Source organism: Lepisosteus oculatus, unplaced genomic scaffold (assembly GCF_040954835.1).
Source record: "Lepisosteus oculatus isolate fLepOcu1 unplaced genomic scaffold, fLepOcu1.hap2 HAP2_SCAFFOLD_52, whole genome shotgun sequence".
In the NCBI taxonomy this organism is placed as follows: Eukaryota; Metazoa; Chordata; class Actinopteri; order Semionotiformes; family Lepisosteidae; genus Lepisosteus; species Lepisosteus oculatus.
Window position 1 is genome coordinate 1,620,088 of NW_027168064.1, and position 20,944 is coordinate 1,641,031.

General features: G+C 42.3%; 6 non-coding genes across 6 annotated transcripts; 2 read left to right on the top strand and 4 right to left on the bottom strand.

Moving 5' to 3' along the window:
* Window positions 1–493: 493 nt before the first annotated feature.
* Window positions 494–575, top strand: trnas-uga (transfer RNA serine (anticodon UGA)). The gene has a single exon. It is a non-coding gene; the product is annotated as a tRNA-Ser (tRNA).
* Window positions 576–8,643: 8,068 nt separating this feature from the next.
* trnar-ucg (transfer RNA arginine (anticodon UCG)) lies at window positions 8,644–8,716 on the bottom strand. Its single transcript has one exon. It is a non-coding gene; the product is annotated as a tRNA-Arg (tRNA).
* Window positions 8,717–11,476: 2,760 nt separating this feature from the next.
* On the top strand, window positions 11,477–11,558 carry trnas-uga (transfer RNA serine (anticodon UGA)). The gene has a single exon. It is a non-coding gene; the product is annotated as a tRNA-Ser (tRNA).
* A 1,559-nt stretch (window positions 11,559–13,117) lies between these two features.
* Window positions 13,118–13,190, bottom strand: trnar-ucg (transfer RNA arginine (anticodon UCG)). The gene has a single exon. It is a non-coding gene; the product is annotated as a tRNA-Arg (tRNA).
* A 4,691-nt stretch (window positions 13,191–17,881) lies between these two features.
* On the bottom strand, window positions 17,882–17,954 carry trnar-ccu (transfer RNA arginine (anticodon CCU)). The gene has a single exon. It is a non-coding gene; the product is annotated as a tRNA-Arg (tRNA).
* Window positions 17,955–20,644: 2,690 nt separating this feature from the next.
* trnar-acg (transfer RNA arginine (anticodon ACG)) lies at window positions 20,645–20,717 on the bottom strand. The gene has a single exon. It is a non-coding gene; the product is annotated as a tRNA-Arg (tRNA).
* Window positions 20,718–20,944: the final 227 nt, after the last annotated feature.

The window sequence follows — 20,944 nt, forward strand, 5'->3', positions numbered from 1 at the left end:
GGCGTGTGCTCGTTCCCATGTACCGTACGCCCCGGGGTGCAGTGCTAGGATGACCTACAATACCACTTGGGCACGTAACGGCGTTATGTGCAGGGTTTTCGTTTGTTCGTTTTGTTTTGCTCTGCTTTGCTTTGTTTTGCTTTCCATCGCGTTGGTAAGAGCGTAAATAAAAATGCGATTCCTGCGTCTACCACTAATGTAAGAGCTATTTCAAGTGCGACGTGGTGCGGCTTTTCAAATGCTTGTGGGCATTTCTCTGTTGTTGATTCTTTTTTTGTGTGTAACAAAGTGGCATTTTCATGTCCGGACGGGGAGACTTTATCATTCCGACATGAAGCCAGCCTTAAACCCTCTGAGGCGTGTCTGTCTGCCGGCACGTATTTTGTCAAAGGTATTATTTTTTTTTAACGGAGAGCGACTTTGAAAAGGTTTCCGCAGCCACGTCGCACTCCGTGTTAGATTAAAGGAGGAATGCGGCGATGGTGAACTCGCTGTAGTCGTGGCCGAGTGGTTAAGGCGATGGACTTGAAATCCGTTGGGGACTCCCCATGCAGGTTCAAATCTTGCCGACTACGGCGTCTGCCGCACGTCTCCTTGTGCCTGCGCGGCAAAGGTGAAGTGCCGCTTCTCCTTCCCTGGTACTATAAAAACACTAAATAGCTTGGCCCCGCTGCCATGGAAATGAGTTCTTCAGATAACCACACATCTTGCGTTCGCACCTCTGGTGTTCTACTTATGCCTTTGAAAACCTAATGAATAAAACTGAAAGAACCGACACAATATGTAGGTGCTCGTAAAGCATGCATTAAAGAATTGTTAACAGCAAGGGTTTCAGTGGGTTAACTGAGGAGAAGGCGTGATCGCTAATTGTTGACTTTTTATTTGGTGTTAGAAACACTCTTACTGTGCATGACGTGCAACAAATTTAGCCACAGAAATTGCATCACGCTTTCATGTATGCTATTGCAGACACCAACGTTGCCTAGATAGAAAACCGAAATAGCCGTGGGTTTGCTTGCTGGTCTGAAGGATCTCTCTTCGAATCTCTATCATTTGTCAATGGAAGTAAAAGGTGCTGCAATCTGATACGTTCAGAATCAAACCCGCAGCTGTTGTTCGACTTTATTTCTTGACTAATTACAACTGAGTGTCGCATGAGCAGTTACGTAAACTTGTCTGATATATTTGAACACAAATGCCGTTCTTCAATTAAAACTAACAGTACATTGTCAGGGACATTCAGTTCTATACAAACAAGAGACAGACAAGAGAACATTTAGTATATAATAGACAGAAAGAGGTTCGAATCCTGCCGACTACGTTGTCCACCTCCTGTCGTTGTGTTTCGGCGCAAGCAAAGAAGCGCGCCTGTTCGGTGTTCCTGGTGGTTTTAAAATGCCAAATTGCTTGTACCCGCTCCCTTGCAAATAAGTTCTTCAGCGTCCGCGAATGGCATTTTACAGCTGGAAGCAGATGTCGACGCTTTTTGCACAGAGCACCAAAAAAGCGTCTTTTTTGAAGGCCTGGGTTCTGAGCGTTGGTGGTTCAGTGGTAGAATTCTCGCCTGCCACGCGGGAGGCTCGGCTTTGATTCCCGGCCAATGCAGTGGCTTTTGCAGCGAGCTGCTCCATCACTTGCATCCCCTTGCAACTCGCAACTGAAAACCCACTGAAGCTAAGCAGGTGTGAGCCAGGTCAGTACCCGGATGAGGGTGAGCTACAGGGAAAAACAAAGCTTCCAGCTGGAAGCGGTGTTAATGGTGCCGGCGGTGGGGCGCTCACCCTGAGGTCTGTGCGGGTCCCAATGCCCCAGCATAGTGACGGAGACACTGTGTTGTAAAAGGGCGCTGTCTTTTGGATGAGATGTAAAACCGAGGTCATAGTGCTCTGTGGTCATTAAAAATGACCACCAAAACCTTTGACAAAAGCTCTTGGTAATTGATCGTCTTCAATAATGCTTCTCCTGTAGGTACATTTTAAATCAGCTGAAAAATTCTGTGAAATGGGGGGCACTTCAGGCCAGTGTAGGATTTGGGTTACAAGAACCATGAAACTGCATGAGAAAGCCCGTACACTGAATTACACGGCTTTCTATTCAAAGGAGGGCAAAAGAAATTCCCTGAGTTCGATTTTTTGCAGCACAGAGAGAACCACTGTCGTGAGGCCGGTTAGCTCAGTTGGTTAGAGCATGGTGCTAATAACGCCAAAGTCACGGGTTTGTGCCCCTTACTGGCCAGGTCCTTTTCTCCTCTCTTACCAAAGCTGTTAGGTTCCTTTCCGTGGTGAGAGGGGTTGTCATGCAACGCTGCCACATAGTGCCGACAGACAATTAAATGACAAAAATGAAGAGAGTTAAAGCAGCTGGAGAGGTTCTCTTACAACTTTTGAGCTGACACAGTTTTGGAAAATAATTCCTTCACGCTGCAGTGTACCATATAGGCAGCCAAGAGTCTCCAAAACAAAACAGAATTGACAGTCATATAATGTCCATTAACCCCGGTTTTAAACGCAGCATCATGTCTGCCATCATAAGAATATGAGTCCAATATTTTAGAATATAGTCAGAATGACTTCTAACCTTAGCTGTGGTGTCTTTAATCCCTATTGCTCAATGCATGGTGTACGTACTGCATACATGTGTCTTGAGAATGAGGAATGGGCCCCTGAGACAGTCATTTGCCTGTTTCACAAATGATCGTATTTTACTAGAGATTCTGTTTGGGATTCAGATGTGCATTCGGACAGCAATCCCTTTCAAGAAATGATATGTTCTGGATGAGGTCAAAGGTGCTAGAACACTGTATTTAGGATGTGTTTGCAGTGATTGTGTGTCTCCTGCTTCAACGCAGTGATATATAGATGTGCTCCTGTAATTTATTGGTACATGCCCAGGGCAGTAAGTAGTCTGAGGATTTATTTCCAGACGGCATAGAGCAGTGAAGCACTTCTACTTAAATTATTACATTATACACAATTTGAGTTCATTTTAAAAAGTAAAAGGTAATGAAAGGAATGCATTTTCATAAGAAAGATAATACCGATATGCATGTGATAATCTTCCTTATATCATGTAGTGCGTCATTTGGACACTTTGTGGGCTTGAAATACAAAGAAAATCATGTTCTATGGTACAAGATAAATACAAAACTTAATCATTTATTTTAATTAGATTTGTTTATAAAGCATAAGCAATCATTTATTACATTAATATATGTGAAAATGACATTTTAGCACCATAATATTACATACAGGTCTCTAGCTTCAACACAGTGATATATATATATATGCTCAGTGATTTATTGGTACATGCCCAGGGCAATAATCAGAATTAGTATTTATTTCCATACGGGCTACAGGTAATGTTGTGAAATACTTCAACACACTGGATCGCAGATTTAGACCCCCTGCACTCTTACTCCTTAAAAACCAAAGAAATGAAGATATGTAGCAATCACATTGTAACAGGGGTGACAGTGACTTAATGCTTATACTACTGGACTTCTGGTACCTTTAGGGTACGGTGTTCCCTGAAGGGCTCTCAAACCCCGCATTTCAGATGCCTAGCTGTATTGCTGATGTGTTGCACCTCAGAATCACTTTTAAACCTTACCTCTGGTATCTTTAATCCCTATTGCTCAACGCATGGTGAAAGTATTGCATAAATGTGTCTGAAAATGAGCAATGGGCACCTGAGAGACTCATTTGCCTGTTTCACAAATGATCATATTTGACTAGAGATTCTGTTTGGGATTCAGTTGTGCATTCTGACAGCAATCTCTTTCAAAAAATGATTTTACCTTATCGCGGCTTTGCCCTTCTTGCCTTTTTGGACAATATCTCCATCTTGTGGTCGTTGTTGGTAATGTCTAGACAATATCTCCATCTTGTGGTCGTTGTTGGTAATGTCTTCTTATGCCCTTTTTTTATTTCAATTCTCTATTAGATGATTCTAGAATCTCTACAATAGAGTTGAAAACATCAGTTTTATAGCAGACAATATGACATTATTTATAGTCCAATTAGAAATTTATTACCCTGTTTTTAACATAATAACAAATTAAAACTAAGTTTGGAACACCAGGGAACATAAAAAATGATTTTTAGGAAAACCATGAGGTTCTCTGTGTCCGATGCCTGCAAGGGGAGAAAGCTAGAATCCTTTGATTTTTCCAAATTTGAAAATAAACATCATATAACAACAGCTTTCATTCCTAGGAGTGAAAAACAACCATTTTTGAAGACATATTAGTTTCTAAAACACTACAATAAAGTTAAAAACATCCATTTTATATTACATTATTTTTTGTGAAATAATTAAATTGGCTTATTTCTCTCGCATTAAATTGGCTACAAATGCAAGAATTCAACCAGATATTCTTGTAAAATGTATAATGTTGCATTGCAGTTAGTTAATGTAGTTAGTCCATAGTCAGCAATCTAAACTTTATTGTTAAGCTTTAATGATTGATGTTGTACCAGTAACCTTTAGAAATACTATAGTACTTCACAAATGCTTTGTGTGTTTGGAAACCTTTTGAGTAAAAGCCTTATAAAAATAGGTTTAGTTTTTACAGGACATCACAAAGAAATAGGATGGTATAATTCTTATAATTGCTTAGTGATTGTATTTGGAAGATTATGCACTAAACAGACTTCAGGAATGCCAGTGGATCATTGTGCTATTTGGAATTATTCCAAAAATCAAGTGACCTCTTTGCTGTAGTATTTTTAGTATTATTTATTTAGTATTAATAAAGAATAGATTTATTAAAGTCGTGCGATGTGCAAGCGGGATATGTAAAATAATTTAAAATAAAGTTTTTTATTATTGTTATAGAGAAACATGATCAGATTTTCCCTGGTTCAGAAAAAAAACGATTAAAATCTGTAATCTTTCCACTTGTATGTCATCAGACATTAACGAGTACAACCCCCCTCTCTGCCGGAGTGCTGGCTGTGACGAATTAAACCAATTTCACAGGTGTTTTCAAAGTAGGAAGTACAGTGTTAACTAGTAGATGGCCTCCTCAATGAAATCGCTTCAACATGCTAATGCGTTGGTGTAACAGTCCGGGCGTGGCAAGCTTCCAATGTCAACTCGACTCGATTGGAAGACAATGAACGTATTTTAGCCCTAAATGAATTAATAGCAAACATGGTTTACATAAAAGACATTTTTCCAAGAAAGTTTATAATAATACAATCTATAGTTGAAATCTGAGCCTAAATATAAAGAAAAAAGCATTTTCAGAGAGCAATCACGCTGTGTTTATGTAGAAAAAGCGATTAGGTTTATGAGCAATCTAATTACCTATTCGCTTAAAACGCTATATAAAATAAAGTTTATTTAAAGATGAATGATAAGTGTCGCAGTTTTAATAATTTTCGTAGTAGGGCTTGGACAGATTCCAAGTGCATTTTTGCAATTTACGTTGCATTGTCCAATGTGATGTTGTAATACAGTTTAGAATACAGTAAGTCTAAACTGTATCAGCTTTATTTATGGATTGCAATTTAGAAAAAGTCAAAAACCGCACTCAAAATCCAATTTAGAGCTTTCTGGCAAGAGGAGACACCCAAATTATAATGTAACATGCCACTGTTTGTGCATGAACAAAGTTATACTGCAATTTTCCTTAGATACGCGATTAAAAAAAATAATTTTTTTGAATCCCCGGCCAAACACATTCCATAAGAATCAGCGCTTTTATACAGTATATCGCCTTTAAACACGCGTTTACGATTTAAATCAAAACTCGATTCAAATCAATATAAATGTTTATTTTGTAACGCATAGGTGACTATTCATTGTTATTAAAAAGACGTAAATTCGATCATGTTGTGATATTTAGAAATATAAATTTGTTTTGATGCGAGTGAGGTTTTATTTAATCTCTGACCAAGGGAAATGTTTCATTTTTTCAAAGAAATGTTTGTTAAAAATTAAAGTCATAGTTCCATGAGATTCAACCACAGACCATGTGACATAGGAGTCAGGAACCTAACCCACAGCACCACCAGCGCAGTCACATGCTGAGGGCTGAAAAAGCACTACAGAAACATTATCGACTATAAAATAATGTAATTAGGCACAGAAGAAGTTTACAGCACAGTACAATAATAAATGCTGACCATGACTTTAGAAGCATAAATTACCTTACACTCAATTTAAACACAAGCTGTCTTTAGCCCTCTAAGCTGGTTCATACAGAAATGTAGAGAACCAGGCTCAGAACACACAGCTTCATTAGCGAATACATATGCAGAACAACTAGAGAAGATGTTTTACAGAGGATGGATTTTTAGAAACATCCCATCAGTGACATCACTGAAGTCAACTCCTAGGTAACTGTCGTGTGGATAGTTTCACAAGAATCAGACAAAGGTTTAAGCATCGCTTATTTTAGATAAAACTGCAAAAAAACAACAACAACCCATAATGTACTTCTTTGCGGCTCTGTTTGCCCAAATCATATATTCACAACGTGAAATTAGAAAATAGTATTACGTAACCAAAAACCGCAATATGGAAACAGAACCTGTGTAATTGTTGACAGATGATGTACTCGTAACATTTTTACAAGACGAACTACAACATTTAAAAAATGACTTGTATGTACTTGATATCTCTAATCAATCCACTGCACTGCATTAAAACAAAACAAAAACTAAAACGCCCTGGGCATACCGTTTCGCGCTTCTTATCAGTTGCTCAAAAGCAATTTGACCGTATGAAATGCATAATATAAACCTAGAAACACATACGTGAGGAGTATTTACGTAGTATCGGTGTCAAGACATACCTCTCAAATACTGTAAATCAAGTTAAAAATATCTCAAGACCGATTCTGGTCATAATGAAACCATGTTTCGTGTATGTTTTCTTTAAAGTACCGAGACCAGCCATATACTGTATGTTTATGTTCCAAAATTAATATCGTTTATGGCCTTCACACGCGTTGCATTACGCTCCTATTCTTTTTATGCTCAGGCACTAAGATTTCCCTTCAGTGGTAAAATTCCATATAAATATTCAATACTTAAACGGGCACAGTTAAGACATTAAATATACATATACATATACATATACATATACAAACTGTATACAGTACAGTTTGCATACGGTAATATGTTTATGTTCCTAAATCAATCTCTTTTATGAGCATGTGAAAGGCATGGTGAATCGATTCTCAAAAATTACTGTACTTTGCATGATTGGAAAAAAATGCGTGATTGCGAAATGCTGTGGTGTTACTTTTACAATGAAGGTCAGTGAAAAAAATAATGTGGACCAGGGCAATACTTTGAGTTTACAGCTTGTCCAAGGTCATTTATTATTAATACTATTAGTAATATCTTCATTAAAGACTTTGATGGCTACAGCTCAAACATGAGAAGTTGAGCTTTATTAGCTCCACCTTGCGGAAATTCCGGATACTATTATTTTGCTAGCGGTATTTAAAATAATGCAGTATCGCCCGCACATTTTGAATGGCTGCATCTGTAGCAATCATATTGTAGCAGACACTCATTTGCCTGTTTCACAAATGATCACATTTTACTAGAGATTCTGTTTGGGATACGGATGTGCATTCTGACACCAATCTCTTACAAAAAATGATTTTACCTTATCGCGGCTTTGCCCTTCTTGCCTCTTTGGACAATATCTCCATCTTGTGGTCGTTGTTGGTAATGTCTAGACAATATCTCCATCTTGTGGTCGTTGTTGGTAATGTCTTCTTATAGATAGATACTTTATTGATCCCGTGAGGGAAATTGCAGTGCAACAGCAGCTTAACACACACAACACAGCCACAGTGTAACGAATTATATAATAATAGTACAATACTGTATATATACACTGTATATATATATATGAAACAGAAATAGAAACAGAAACAGGAATCGCTTACTCACCTGGAGAATCTCTGTAGGAATATATAGCATTTATCAATGGAAATAAAAGCTGCTTTAATACAGTGCATGTTCAAACTCAAACCCTCAGCTGCTGTTCTTGTTTGTTTTGGGACAAATTGCAACTGAGCATCGCATGAGCCGTTACGTACCCTTATCTGTTTGGCAATTTCAAGGGAGGAGTTAGGTCAGAATGGGTAGGCTGCAAAACAACAAGTAAAGATTTATTCCAAGATGAAACGTTGTGGCGGTTTTCTTATCTTTTCAGCATGGACTAAACTTTTACGTGTTCCTTATATGCTATATATGTATATATTAGCACCAATGTCGTTCTTAAAAACTAACATGAAATTGTCAGGGACATTCAGCTATATACAAAGACGAGACAGACAAAGTAATAATTCTGTATTAACGTGGCCTACATATTGACGCAATGATCGAACTAACTGACATGTTCTGATTCAGATCCCCTGCAGTTCATGCCAATTAGAACAAAAGCAATGCTGAGTCCTCCCCACCCTACTGAGCACAAATTCAGCTGCTCTCCAGTTCTGTTCTGCATGTTTTTTCATTGCAATTGAGCTCGGAGCTGGAGATGATCTCCATACAGTTCTGTGTTAACTAGCCCGCACTTGCGTGCTAATTTACGGGTTGTGGCAGATGCTTTTCTATAGTTCATATACATGACGGCAACCTGTTACCGAGGAACCTGAGAGGTTTAAAAGCCTCACGAGCCAGGCAGGACTTGAACCTACAATCTTCTGATCCGAAGTCAGACGCGTTATCCATTACGCCACTGGCCCATAGAACATGCGCTTGCACTCCACCACAGAGAGCTCTACACTGCTACTAGTAGTACACCTCCCCATCTAAATTTTCACAGCAAGAAACTTGTGTTTCCTACTATTTTTATCAGGTTTAAAATATCATCTCCTTAAAACAGAAAAAGTGTTGATGTGTTGTGCTGAAATTCCGATTGATTTTGAATTCAAAGAAAAAACGTTTTCTTCCAAAACACCGTGAAATTGTCACATCTTGCAGACAATAGGTGTATTCCATGTTGAAAAGAGAAAAAAGAAAACAATGGAGCCTTTTACAGGTGTGAGGCTTCTTCAGGTGTGAGAAGACCTCACGGCCGAAACGTTGTGTTTCCTTTCTTCTCTTTTCAGCATGCAATAAACCTATTACTTGTTCCTTTGCAGCCGAAGAATGCTGACATAGCTACCCAGCTGAACATCTTGCAGACTCTACTTCTCTCCTGTAGAAGTAAAGCAGGGCTTGCTGGGTGAGCTTTTGCTCCGGTATGTTAGGTCACGTGTCATGTTAAATCAATTCTTCTAAACACAACATTTGCTGGTGCTAGCTTTCCCCATGAAAAGAGACATTTCCCTTACAGTACATGACATATCGTTTTTTTTCTATCAATAAGTATAGAAATAAAACAAAAGAAAAAATGTTGTCGCCAAAGAATGCTCTGTCGCCTTGGGGAGGTGTCAAGGGCATTGAGCTCCTTGGACATGAAAAGTGCCCGATAAATGCCATTTCTCATCATTTCTCTTGGCGTCAGTTCTGCTATTAAATGGGACGGAGGCAACGGGCTCAGAGAGCAGGTTAAGTGCACACCGAACGCAGATGTGTCCAAGTGTCTGTAAAAGCGCGGTGCTCTGCTGGCGCTGTTCCCTAGTGGCTTAAAGTGCCTGCCTAGTAAGCAAGCGATCCTGGGTCTGAATACCAGCGGTGCCTCTCTCCGTGTCTTGTTGTGCCGAATGTATCATTTCAGACAAACATGTACAGCTTGGTTCAGTTTAATGCAAGAATTCATTTCCTTTCTGGAATAACTTGTTTTTGAAGAAATCCATACAGCTTGTGAAAGATGAAATCCATTTCTTGGTTGTCAGTGGAAAAAGATTGCTGGCTGCAAGAAGCGCAAGTGATTGTTTTCTTTGACCATAAACCTGCAAATGTAGGGAGCACAAGTGGCCGTCAGTCTCTGTGGCGCAATCGGTTAGCGCGTTCGGCTGTTAACCGAAAGGTTGGTGGTTCAAGCCCAAAACATCATCACCGCTAAAGATGATGGCGCAGAAGGCTCCACAGTCGAAACGTTGTGCTTCTTTTCTTCTCTTTTCAGCATGGAGTAAACCTTTGCTTGATCCTTTGCAGCCTACGCATGCTGACACAGCTACCTTTCTCTTAACGCGCCTCAATCATTATTCACCAAAACCATCAGCAGAATGTGTCGCCTTTGTGGTGATGTCACTCCTCTGCTTCACAAATGTCCTTAGTGACGGACCATTTTTTTCTGCCATTTTTCCGGAGCGGTTATTGATTGCTCCATCATTTCCCTCATACTTTCCATCCCTAGATTGAAAAAAAAAACAGAAACAGGCTGACAGGACAACAATCAAATTGCAAAAACTCATCAAAGCACTCAATAGAGTATTTGAATCCACAAGTAGCTACGAGCAACTTTGTCCTGGCTTGCATGAAAGTCGGAAAATGTCAAAAAGAAAAAGATGGTGGCTTTTTCATATTTGTTCTTTCATTTTTAGTTCGTTGGCTCTTCTGTCCATTGTCCTCCTGCCTGGCTCTTGACCTGTGACTGTCTGAACGCACACATTAGACTTTCAGGCGGGGGATTTGTCCTGAGCCTCTGTGAAAGACCCACCCACCCCCATAAATAACTGCTCTAGAAACACATGAATGCAAAACTAAACCACAGCTTAAAGAGGAGCTCCAACTCAGTGCCATACTAATGTAAACAAAGTAATACTAAGACATGTTCTTATGGATTTGTCTTACCTTGAGATATGTAATTGGATTTCAGGATTAACTTCCTCATTCAATGTAGTGGTGATTCTTTGCCTGGTCAGTACCTGGGTGGGAGACCTCCAGCGAACAATTAAGCTTGCTGCTGGAAGTGGTGTTAAGAGACTCTTAGGATCTTCCAGAGGTCTCTGTCCAATAGCACTAGTTGCCTTAGAGCTGGCTCAAACATTGCTCAAGAGTCTACCTTTCACAGATGCGCAAAGATGAATGATGGGGGTGCACTCTTCAAGGAGCCTTCCAACTGTAGGGACCGATTAGAGACGATCCGTAGCATGTGTTCGTTTCCATATACGCCCCGTGTCTCAACGGTAGGACAGAGTCAAATACTGCCTCGACACGTAACAGCGTTATATTAAACCGCAGGACTTGAGGGCTGTTTTGTTTGAATGTTCAAGGCATTGGTAAGAGCGTAGGTCAAGGGCCATTGGTGCATCTCCTGTAACTGGAGCAAAAATGCTATTCAAAGTGCAGTGACTAAAATCGTCGTCCACATGTCTCCGTTGTTGATTGCTTTCTGTCTAAGAACGTTCTGTTTTCATGTCCGAACGGGGAGACTTTATCATTCCAACTTGAAGCCACCCTTAAGTCCTCTAAGGTGTGTGTGTGTGTGCTTGCACGTATGGCGTAAAAGGTTTCTTAAACGGAGAGCGAACTTGAAAAAAGTTGCCTCCGCTGCCGCCGCCGCCTCGCACTCCCTGTTCGATTGTAGCAAGAAGGCAGCGGCCGCGGCGCTCGCTGTAGTCGTGGCCGAGTGGTTAAGGTGACGGACTTGAAATCCGTTGGGGTCTCCCTGCGCAGGTTCAAATCCTGCCGACTACGGCGTCCTTTGCATTTGGTTGCGTGCGTGCGTGTAAAAGGACCAGCGCCGTTTCGTTTTCGCTGGGACCTTTAACACGCTAAATCGCCTGGACCCGCAGCCTGTGAAATCGATTCTTCAGCACCCACGAAGGACGCTTTGCCGCTGGACACAGATACCGATGCTTTTCTGCAACGAGCTTTCCAGCTGAATTTTCTCGGCAGCTCCGTACTGAACCTGTTCTCCATTGCAACATAGCGGAGGCTCGTCACGTCTATAGCAAGGCTGTGTAGGACCGCATACGCCACAGTGACTTGTACACAGACCACATGAAAGGCAAGCAAAATACACTTTTAAAATTCCAAAGACTCACAAGGTCAGAGGAAAAGCGATGACCTGAACAGATCTGTTCCAGAAGTCTAGGTTGACCTTTTTAGAGCTGTAATTGCATTTTTGTTTAATAGAAGATCAAATCTACTCGCATGTACCAGCACCTTACAGTTTATTGATGTTAATTCTGTTTAAGTAATAAGATTGCTAACGATGTTGGACTTTAGCCGGTGTTTTTTAGAACAAATTGCTTACACTTCTGTAAGGAATACGCAGTACGTGCCTTTGTCAGTCATTGCTCACCATACCTGTAACTTTCTTATCTAACTCACTTCCTCAAATGGTGAAGGTCCACAAACATAAATGAAAAAAAAACCCTTGTTGTAGATGAGGTGCACAAAAAAGCAGCCCCTGATAGTGTATAACACATTTGTACTATTGCAGAGACACATGTAACATATATATATATACTGTATATATATATATGAAACAGAAATAGAAACAGAAACAGGAATCGCTTACTCACCTGGAGAATCTCTGTAGGAATATCTAGCATTTATCAATGGAAATAAAAGCTGCTTTAATACAGTGCATGTTCAAACTCAAACCCTCAGCTGCTGTTCTTGTTTGTTTTGGGACAAATTGCAACTGAGCATCGCATGAGCCGTTACGTACCCTTATCTGTTAGGGAATTAAAGGGAGGAGTTAGGTCAGAATGGGTAGGCTGCAAAACAACAAGTAAAGATTTATTCCAAGATGAAACGTTGTGGCGGTTTTCTTATCTTTTCAGCATGGACTAAACTTTTACGTGTTCCTTATATGCTATATGTGTATCTATTAGCACCAATGTCGTTCTTAAAAACTAACATGAAATTGTCAGGGACATTCAGCTATATACAAAGACGAGACAGACAAAGTAATAATTCTGTATTAACGTGGCCTACATATTGACGCAATGATCGAACTAACTGACATGTTCTGATTCAGATCCCCTGCAGTTCATGCCAATTAGAACAATAGCAATGCTGAGTCCTCCCCACCCTACCGAGCACAAATTCAGCTGCTCTCCAGTTCTGTTCTGCATGTTTTTTCATTGCAATTGAGCTCGGAGCTGGAGATGATCTCCATACAGTTCTGTGTTCACTAGCCCGCACTTGCGTGCTAATTTACGGGTTGTGGCAAATGCTTTTCTATAGTTCATATACATGACGGCAACCTGTTACCGAGGAACCTGAGAGGTTTAAAAGCCTCATGAGCCAGGCAGGACTCGAACCTACAATCTTCTGATCCGAAGTCAGACGCGTTATCCATTACGCCACTGGCCCATAGAACATGCACTTGCACTCCACCACAGAGAGCTCTACACTGCTACTAGTAGTACACTTCCCCATCTAAATTTTCACAGCAAGAAACTTGTGTTTCCTACTATTTTTATCAGGTTTAAAATATCATCTCCTTAAAACAGAAAAAGTGTTGATGTGTCGTGCTGAAATTCCGATTGATTTTGAATTCAAAGAAAAAAGGTTTTCTTCCAAAACACCATGAAATTGTCACATCTTGCAGACAATAGGTGTATTCCATGTTGAAAAGAGAAGAAAGAAAACCATGGAGCCTTTTACAGGTGTGAGGCTTCTTCAGGTGTGAGAAGACCTCACAGTCGAAACGCTGTGTTTCCGTTCTTCTCTTTTCAGCATGCAATAAACCTAGTACTTGTTCCTTTGCAGCCGAGGCATGCTGACGTAGCTACCCAGCTGAACATCTTGCAGACTCTACAGTACTTCTCTCCTGTAGAAGTAAAGCAGGGCTTGCTGGGTGAGCTTTTGCTCCGGTAAATTAGGTCACGTGTCATGTTAAATCACTTCTTCTAAACACAACATTTGCTGGTGCTAGCTTTCCCCATGAAAAGAGACATTTCCCTTACAGTACATGACATATCATTTTTATTCTATCAATAAGTATAGAAATTAAACAAAAGAAGAAATGGTGTCGCCAAAGAATGCACAGCTCTGTCGCCTTGTGGAGGTGTCAAGGGCATTGAGCTCCTTGGACATGAAAAGTGCCCGATAAATGCCATTTCTCATCATTTCTCTTGGCGTCAGTTCTGCTATTAAATGGGACGGAGGCAACGGGCTCAGAGAGCAGGTTAAGTGCACACCGAACGCAGATGTGTCCAAGTGTCTGTAAAAGCGCGGTGCTCCGCTGGCGCTGTTCCCTAGTGGCTTAAAGTGCCCGCCTAGTAAGCAGGCGATCCTGGGTCTGAATACCAGCGGTGCCTCTCTCCGTGTCTTGTTGTGCCGAATGTCTCATTTCAGACAAACATGTACAGCTTGGTTCAGTTTAATGCAAGAATTCATTTCCTTTCTGGAATAACTTGTTTTTGAAGAAATCCATACAGCTTGTGAAAGATGAAATCCATTTCTTGGTTGTCAGTGGAAAAAGATTGCCGGCTGCAAGAAGCGCAAGTGATTGTTTTCTTTGACCATAAACCTGCAAATGTAGGGTGCACAAAAGACTGTCAGACTCTGTGGTGCTGAAAAGTTGGTGGTTCAAGCCCCTCCAGTATGCGTGTCTCAGTTTTTCCAATGTAAACATCATCACCATCGCTAAAGAAGATGGTGCAGAAGGCTCCACAGTCGAAACGTTGTGCTTCTTTTCTTCTCTTTTCAGCATGGAGTAAACCTTTGCTTGATCCTTTGCAGCCTAAGCATGCTGACGCAGCTACCTTTCTCTTAACACGCCTCAATCATTATTCACCAAAACGATCAGCAGAATAAGTCGCCTTTGTGGTGATGTCACTCCTCTGCTTCACAAATGTCCTTAGTGACGGACCATTTCTTTCTGCCATTTTTCCGGAGCGGTTATTGATTGCTCCATCATTTCCCTCATACTTTCCATCCCTAGATTGAAAAAAAAAAACAGAAACAGGCTGACAGGACGACAATCAAATTGCAAAAACTCATCAAAGCACTCGATAGAGTATTTGAATCCACAAGTAGCTACGAGCAACTTTGTCCTGGCTTGCATGAAAGTCGGAAAATGTCAAAAAGAAAAAGATGGTGGCTTTTTCATATCTGTTCTTTTATTTTTAGTTCGTTGGCTCATCTGTCCATTGTCCTCCTGCCTGGCTCTTGACCTGTGACTGTTTGAACGCACACAGTAGACTTTCATGCAGGGGATTTGTCCTGAGCCTCTGTGAAGGACCCACCCACCCCCATAAATAACTGCTCTAGAAACACATGAATGCAAAACTAAACCACAGCTTAAAGAGGAGCTTGTCATGACCGCCAGGCAGTTAAGACCAACTCTTAAGCAATCTAAACAGCACCAGCAGAGGGTGATTATTAACAAACGCCGCCGCACGAGTTAACCCACCTGCACACACTCCACCGTGGGGTACGCAGTGCTATTTTTACCATCTTTACTTGCTTCCCGCTGGTATTGAGTCTACTCCTTGAGAGCTCTACCTGGCGTTTTTTCCATTACCTCGTTTATTCTGGATATTGGACTCCCCTTCTGCCTTTTCGACTTTGGACCTCGCCTCTCACCTCGGACTGTTTGCCACCAGTGTTCTCCCTGGATTACGACTTACCTTACGCCTCTTGACCACGAAACAAAGCAAAGCAGAGCAAAACAAAATGAACAAACGAAAAGCCTCACGTCCCGCACTTGCGTGTAACGCCGTTACGTGCCCAAGCGGTATTGTACTTCATCTTAGCACTGCACCCCGGGGCGTACGGTATATGGGAACGAGCACACGCCACAAATCGTCTCGAATCACTCCCTACAGCTGTAAGGCACCTTGAAGCGTGCACCCCCAACATTTTTCTTTGCGCATCTGTGAAAGGTAAACTCTTGAGCAAACTCTGAACCAGCTCTAAGGAAACTAATCCGATTAGACGTTACTTTGACTCATCCTTTAAGGGAACCTTGTTAATTGGAGAAATCAATGATTTCGAATGAATTCTGTATGCGTTAAAAGACAGCTATACACAGAAAACATGCAGGACACTTCTCATGATGTTTCCCGAGCCGAAACACAGTGCGTTTTTCCAAGCCCTCTGACAAAGCCCGCCCACTGAAAACTGCAGCAGATCGTGTAAAGACGTTCAACTTTGTAACTACTGCACGCACAGGAAGCAGAATAAATTCCTCTTTTCAAACTGTCAAAGGTTTGCTTTGCGAACACTGCAGGACATCGCACAATCTCTTTTGAATGGGGACAAACGATTTCTTATGGGGCACAGTAAGTACAGACGTTTAAAAAGCTCCACTCATGCCGACGATGCAGCATGAAGAAGCGCAACCTAACGTTTGCATTCCTAGCAAATTCCTTTTATTTTTTGATAAATAAAGACAGTCTTGTTTAACAAACAACACACACAACATTTTACATTGTCAATTCAATTCAAATCAATGTATTTCTATATAGCGCCTTTCACAACAAGGTTACGTGCTGTCTCTTTGAGGCAGATGTTTAAATCCTCTGAGTTAAGTGCTGAAGTTATAGTAGTCCTATCAGTATTGTTGCCTCCGATCAACAGATCCTCATTTTTCTCAGAGTTGAGTAACAAAAAGTTTTCACACATCCAAGTATTTCCTTCCTTAATGCATTTAACTAAACTGATAATAGAAGAGTTGTCGTTTGGTGTAAACAAAATGTTTATTTGAGTGTCATCAGCATATGAATGAAAGTTCATATTATTTTTTCATATTATCCTACCTAGCAGCAGCATGTAGAGAGAGAGAGCAATATTGGTCCCAGCACTGATCTTCTGGTACCCCAAATTGAACTGGTGACATTGATGAAGCACTACAATTATTAGATATTTGAACATAATGAAAACGATGAGTAAAATGTGAAGTAAACCACTGAAGGACGGTTCCAGATAAGCCAACCTCAAACTCAAGCCTGTGTAACAAAACAGAGAGGTCAACCGTGTCAAAGGCAGCTCTAAGATCTAGAAGCAAAGCACAAGCACTGTTGCATTCCCTGCATCAGTAGCTAAGAGAATATCATTTACGACTCTTGTTAATGCAGTTTCAGAAACCAGACTAAAATTTCTCAAGTATATTATTTGAATCCAGATATGATTGACGTTGGGCAACAACTATTCTCCCAAGACTTTTAGATTGAAATGGGACCTTTGAGACAGGCCTGTAGTTGTTAAGAACTTGTTGATCCAAATTTGACTTCTTAAGAGCGGTCTAACAACCGCTACCTTAAATTGATCAGGTACAACGCCTGACGCAAGCGATGCATTCATCATACTAATTATAGGTCCTGCCAGTCCTTCGAGGGAATCTTTGACTAGCTGAGTGGGGATGGGATCTAGCGAACAGGTGGTTGACTTTGTCTTACGTCTGTGTTTATGAGTCCACCATAAGAAGAAATCTGAACAGGAGTGGTGATCATGCGAGGTCACCATGGAGGAAACCACTGCTCTCCCCCCCAAAAAAACCACCACTGCCCCTCTCAAGTTTGCTAAAGACCACATGGATGTTCCACAGCAACTCCTGGAACAATGTTCTGTGGACAGTGACAAAAGTTGAACATGTTGGTAAATGTGCACAACGTTATGTTTGGAGATAACAAAACACTGCATACCAACTCCAAAACCTCATCCCACCTGGGAAGCATAGCGGAGGCTGTACGGCTTGCAATCATCGAGGGACCGATGAATTCCAAGATGTATCAGGAAATTCTACAGCAGAATGTCAGGGTGTCTGCCTGTGATCTAAAACTCGAAAGACGCTGGGTCATGCAGCATGACAAAAACAAAGGAGTACATCAACAACAGAGTGGCTGAAACAATAGAAATTCCGTATTTTGGGATGGCCGAGTAAGAGTCCTGACCCCAATCCCATTGAAGTGCTGTGGCGTGATCTGAAGCAGGCCGTTCAGTGCAAGACATCTCCCAACTGTATGTGAGAGAAAAGCAGAGACGCTCACTGAGTAAGGTGGGGTTGCAGCTTTGCAAATCAAAAGGACATTTGTACGCTCAAAAAGGGACAGTAGCACCCCAGATGGGACTCGAACCCACAATCCCTGGCTTAGGAGGCCAGTGCCTTATCCATTAGGCCACTGGGGCACACTGGGTTGGGTCGATCACGCTGATGAAGAGCCAGTTTTTTTTTTCCTTTGCTTTTTCAAAGGGATCCCCAAAATTAGGAAAGTTAGGCAGCAGAAGGTTTACTGTGACCTGAGAAGGACCGGCATCCAATCACGGTGGTACACACACACACGCTCTCACTCATCTGAGCTACACGGCTACCAAGATGATCTCAGGTGCGCCGAGCTGGTACGGAACATATTGAACTGATCGACGGCGAATTGTCTCTCAGACAGGCTTTTCACCTCTGAGCTCCCTGACTGACAGTAATCAGCTAGGTAGTGAAACAGTCAGCTGCTTCTAAGCCTTAAACAGCTGCATCTCGGCGCTTCCACAGAGAGATGATTTGAAAGCCAAACATCGCCCATTGGGAACACCTTACTATCACTAGTTTAAGAGACTCTTAAGGTCTTGCAGAGGTGCCTGTCTAATAGCATGCGCTTTGCAAGCTATAGGTGTTTAGGCTGAGGCAGAATGCCTGTTAACAAAATGTTTTTCTAAAGGGGCCTCGCACTCTTTTCCAAGCAATGGTCACCATCCCCACCGAGTGTCACAATGTAGTCATGTCCTAGGACATCACCTGTTAGTCTCCATTTGTCTGCCACCAACACTTTAGGTTAAGGGGTCACAACCGCACCCCAAAGACCAGAGGAGCCGTTGGCGTTCTGGCGGCGCAGATTGGGCTGAAGGTGGGGCGCTTGAATCTCGCTGTTGGAGGCCGTCTGAAACTGACCCAAGCCTTTCCCTTGAATTAAATGTAAATAAGAAATGAACCCCAGATGCTCATGGAATCAATCACGTGTTTCCTTTGAGCCGTTTCAGAGACTGCTCCAGAGTTTACCTTGCACAGATGCGCAAAGATTAATGATGGGGGTGCACGCTTCCAGGCGTCTTACAACTGTAGGGACTGATTAGAGACAATTCGTAGCTTGTGCTCATTTCCCTCTGTAACGCTTACGGCCGACAGGCACTGTGTAAGAGCCGGCGTACAAGAGCGGGTGACGTCACCGCCCTTCCCTGTGATAGCAGGACCACAGCTACTGGGCTGTGGAGAGATCTCTCTTTAGCTCACGGGGCTAGGTCGCTGCAGAGAGACGCGGAAGTCCCGGGTTTGAGCCTCCAGTCGGGATGGGGCCGACCAGATGCGGCAAGGGCGCCCGCCTGAGCCCCCGTTGCGTTACATCTCTATTCCCCGTGTTGCAGTGGTAAGATGACGTAAATTCCTGCTTCGACACGTAACGGGATTATAATCAAGTGCAGGAGCTGAGGGCTTTAGTTTTGTTTCGTTTTCCATGGCGTTCGTAAGCGCGCAAATCAAAGGCAATTCCTGCGTCTAACACGAATGTAAATGCTTTTGAAAGTGCAGTGTGGTGCAGCTTGTAAAATCCTTGTCCACATTTTTGGTTTGTTGATGTTTTTTCTGTCTGCCAAAGTTGCATTTTGACATCCGGACTGGGGGACTTTATCATTTGAACGTGAAGCCAGCCTTAAACCCTCTGAGGCGTGTCTGTCTGCCGGCACGAATCTTGTGAAAGGTATTTTTTTTAACGGAGAGCAACTTTAAAAAGGTTTCCGCAGCCACCTCGCAGTCCGTGTTAGATTATAGGAGGAATGCGGCGGTGGTGGGCTCGCTTTTGTTGTGGTCGAGTGGTTAAGGCGATGGGCTCGAAATGCGTTGGGGCTTCCCCGCGGAGGTTCGAAACCTGCCGACTCCGGCGTCTGCCGCACGTCGCCTTGTGCCTGCGCGGCAGAAGTGAAGTGCCGCTTCTCCTTTCCTGGTACTATAACAACGCGAAATCACTTGGACCCGCCGCCATGGGAAGCAATTCTTCAGATAACCACACATTTTGCGTTCGCACCTCTGGTGCTCTACTTATGCCTTTGAAAACCTAATGAATAAAGCTGAAAGAACCGACACGATATGTAGGTGCTGGTAAAGCACGCAGTAAAGAACTGTTAACAGCAAGGGTTTCAGTGGGTTAACTGAGGAGAAGGCGTGATCGCTAATTGTTGACTTTTTATTTGGTGTTAGAAACACTCTTACTGTGCATGACGTGCAACAAATGTAGCCACAGAAATTGCATCACGCTTTCATGTATGCTATTGCAGACACCAACGTTGCCTAGATAGAAAACCGAAAAAGCCGTGGGTTTGCTTGCTGGTCTGAAGGATCTCTCTTCGAATCTCTATCATTTGTCAATGGAAGTAAAAGGCGCTGCAATCTCATACGTTCAGAATCAAACCCGCAGCTGTTGTTCGACTTTTTTTTCTTGACTAATTACAACTGAGTGTCGCATGAGCAGTTACATAAACTTGTCTGGTATATTTGAACACAAATGCCGTTCTTCAATTAAAACTAACAGTACATTGTCAGGGACATTCAGTTCTATACAAACGAGACAGACGAGAATATTTCTACCGTTCATGTGGACTACGTGTTGACTTACTGATCGGAATAATTGAAAAGTTCGGGCTCATAGCCGATGCAGTGCGTGCTAATTAGAACAACAGCAACGCTGAGCTCTCAGCACCGTACTGAGCCCAGGTGTTTTTCTGAAGCTGGCAGGTGCAGTTCATTTACATGAAGGAAATCTCTTACTGGGTACGATTACAATGCAGAAAGTAGCACAGACTGCTTAGGGAGTAGCCCGATGCGTTTAAAAATGACCCGAGCCAGGCAGGAGTCGAACCTGCAATCTCCTGATCCGTAGTCAGACGCGTTATCCATTGCGCCACTGGCCCTGGTGTGACACTACAGGACTGTAACCCAGTGAGATCAGCACTGCAACTAGTAAACTCGGATGGCAGGATTCAGAGTCCGGAGTGTGGACTGATGGCGCATGGAGGGTCCATATACTGTGGATCCCTCAGTGATCTTCCGCGTATTCAAACCGCCAGCGTGTGACTCCCCTGTCACCTGTCCTCTCTCCTCTGTGCAGCCGAGCCCGATTCACGGTAAAGTGAAAAAA